At 41.9% G+C, this 3,247-nt stretch overlaps 1 long non-coding RNA gene across 1 annotated transcript; it reads right to left on the reverse strand.

The window, feature by feature from the left end:
* Positions 1–930: 930 nt before the first annotated feature.
* On the reverse strand, positions 931–2,933 carry LOC146424899 (uncharacterized). Its single transcript, XR_014846957.1, has 3 exons — positions 2,780–2,933; positions 2,133–2,311; positions 931–2,042 (listed from the first exon to the last, which is right to left on the reverse strand). It is a non-coding gene; the product is annotated as an uncharacterized LOC146424899 (long non-coding RNA).
* Positions 2,934–3,247: the final 314 nt, after the last annotated feature.

Consider the following 3,247-nt stretch of genomic DNA (forward strand, 5'->3'; position numbering starts at 1 on the left):
ATTTTCTTTGGCCTTGATCTCTTAAATCCTTGTACAATGTACAGTTGGAAGCTTAGAAGTGGTATTCTCAAAGCTAATTTTGTGGCAGAAGAGTCTGGATAATGCAGCATTGAGTGTCTGACTGTCAGCTAACCAGCTGTGTCATTTGTCCTGTTGCTGCATGGCTTTCCTTGCCTCCTTCCAGATGAGACTTGCTGTGGTTGTTTTCCAGAGCAAGTACAAGCAAATGCTGCATCTGGACTGCAAGGAAATTTGGGTGAGACGTGCAATCTTCCACTAAGTATGCAAATGAGTCACAAGAGCCTATTTTCTTGCACCTTTCATGACACAAAGGGTAAAAAAGGGCACAAAAGCTGTTAAAATGAGTGACCAGTGATACTGGGTATCTTGGTCATAAGAACAAGCTGGTGTAAAACAACATGGATTTCAGGAGAATCAGTTTCCCTGACTAAAAAGGGATCCTCAAAATTACACTCCATCTCCTATCTCCTTCTTAGAATAAGATATGCTGTGTTGATACCAACATTGGGCAAGGCTATCTCTTCTTGTGCAATACTGCTTGAGGGACATTTTAATAAGCTTTCAGACTTCTCTAGATGTTTTCTCTTCTTTTCTCCCAGGCATTCTTCCAAACAAGTCTATCACTTTAGAAATAAATTACAAGCCAGAAAGAGCTACTTACTGTGTTTGGTAACTGGTATCTTCCATGTAACACAAACCAGAACACTACACCCAACCACTCCTATAGCAAGCTTCCATATGATCTGCAGTGTGTCCTCATAAAGGCATATGTTCTCCATGTAGGGATTTCATGTGATGAAATCTGGCATGCATGTTGTCAAGCCACTTCAGGGCTTGATTCATCTCACTGTTTAAAAATGTTTAAAAATATCTTGAAATTTTTTCTGACTGTGACATCCAATGGCAAGGATCATGTTTTGTATTTTTCTGCCAGATTTCAACAGCTAATCTGTTAATTCCCAGATTAGTCAGCAAAGTGAGAAACAAAATATTCCTGTGTACTTTTCTGTGCTTTTGAACTGTTCTTTTTCCTTCTTTCCCAGATATAATCTTGCTCTCCACCTCAGCATCTGGGCTCTCCTTCCTGAACTTTTTATTATACTAATGCTGTGAGGTTGCAAACCCATTCATACCTCCTCTTTGGTCCTCAGACTTGTGGGAGTGCAAACTCTGTGGCATAGACTTACCTTATCTCACTATTCCAATTAAATAAAGAATCAGAGGATGGTGTCTACCAGATACCATATGTAATTTTATGACAGGATTGTACTTAAGGGAACTGATATGAGTAAAAACTGAAATTTCTGATATAACTGAAATGTATGCTTTGAGGCCAGATGGTTTTAGCATTTTGTCATTCAGCATGCGGTTGAAGAGACAAAAAGCCCAATTATTGCTCTTCATAGGCAAGAGCTGCTTTTTACAAGTTCCACCAGATAGGCAGCTGCAGCCTGTCTGAAAAAATTAGGAGAAAATATATGTTCCAGCCTTGGGACTAGCCACAGCTCCTGCCTCTTGTGAGGAAATGAGGAAACACCAGGCCCAGTGCTCCACTCCTGCCTGTGAGGGCCTTCAAAAATTATGGAGAAGGAGTGGTGCTTTTGAGTAGATAAAAATGATACGGTGCTGTGACCCAGTAGCTCTGACCATGTTCAGCACCCTGGCAGGCTCAAGGATAACCTCCTGGGCATGAGCTGGGGAAAGGTGGAGGTGAGAGAGAATTGGCAAGGGTTCACTTGGTCAGGAGTTTAAAAAGGAAAATATTTTATCTCTTTCTCTTCTCTTCTAGAGAAATATCAAACATGTTTCCCATCAAGAACTACCAAGTGTCTAAATGCTAGTGGACCTTTGAGGAGCAAAGCTCAGTAGCTTCCATCTTGAATGACCACATTTTAGGGTGTTTTGGTGTGGAGTGCCAGGCTTTAGGTCCTTTTTCAGAAATGCTGAGCACTGCCCACCAAAGGAAGGCTGCCCACAGCTGTCCGTGCTCACTGTCTCTGGGAAACAAAACACAAGGGGTCCTAAATAGACAAAAATGAGAAACATTTTTGAAAAATGAGCTTTTGAAATGTGCAAACTTCCAAAACAGCTGAAGCAGAAGTGCCACTAACCAGGCAGCTTGCTACACTGCCATTCAGGTCTTCTCTAGCAGCAGCAGTGTTTAAAAACAGAGTTGATTGTTGAATAACATGGCCATTTCTGCAAGTGCTTCTTTGTCAATGTGGGCTTAGAACAACCACCTCCCTTTTTCGTGTAGCTGTGGTTATATCCAAATGGTGCTGCATCAATTCTGGATCCAAGTGAGAATTCAAGAGAAGGAAAGGAAAAGGATGAGGTTGTTAAAGGAGAAGCCACTACCCAAGAATTCTGTCACCATTCAAGGAGTGTCACACACACCATCCACACTTTCCCTGCTAGAGGAGTCTGTTCTCAGTGGAGCTGATGGCCTCCCTTTCAAATCCTTGCACACTCAGGTGCACTTCCTCCTTCGTGCTCTACCCCGGCTTTCCACAGCAGAGTCTCAGGTGTCACATTTATAAAAATAAATAATTTAATAGACTGGTACAGCAGCAGGTCAGCTTAAACTGACCCAGAACAAAAAATCTCAGGGCAATTAGACCCTCATGATTTATGCATCTGCCCTCACACACTCTTCGTGTGATTTCTAATTCAAGGGTGATTTTTGGGATGTGGTCTTCTAACACCTTACTGGATTCTTTCTCTGTCTCCGCAGAGTTAGGCTGTTAACTGCTCTTACCTTGTCAAGCTGTAGCTTCTGCTGATGGCTGCAGCCTCCATGTCTTCTGCTTTGTGTATCTTGTGCACTAGATCAGTCAGAAGGGCATAGTAATGGAAACGGGTCTAGACTTGGGATAAACCACTTAGCAACAACTAAACATCAGTGTGTTATTAATATTCTTCCCAAACTAAAGACAAAACACACCACTATGTCAGCTACCCAGAAAATGGACTCTGTTCCGACATATCTGAGTGAAAGTTCACAGCTTGCAGCCCAGGGCTCCAGCAAATCCAGCTGCTCATGCTGAGCAAGTAGAGCCAAGCACACAGCAGATAAAATCACTCAGTATTATAATTCTAAATTACTCATTCTGTTTAAACTTCCTTATTTAAGCTAAATAAAAAGTGTCTCTCAACAGAGATAATTTTTTTTCTTCATAGCCAAAGAACAGTCAGGACCCCCTGCCTGCACTCCTAGATATCCATC

This window comes from Lichenostomus cassidix, chromosome Z (assembly GCF_008360975.1).
Source record: "Lichenostomus cassidix isolate B80296 chromosome Z, HeHo_3.0, whole genome shotgun sequence".
Taxonomy (NCBI): Eukaryota; Metazoa; Chordata; class Aves; order Passeriformes; family Meliphagidae; genus Lichenostomus; species Lichenostomus cassidix.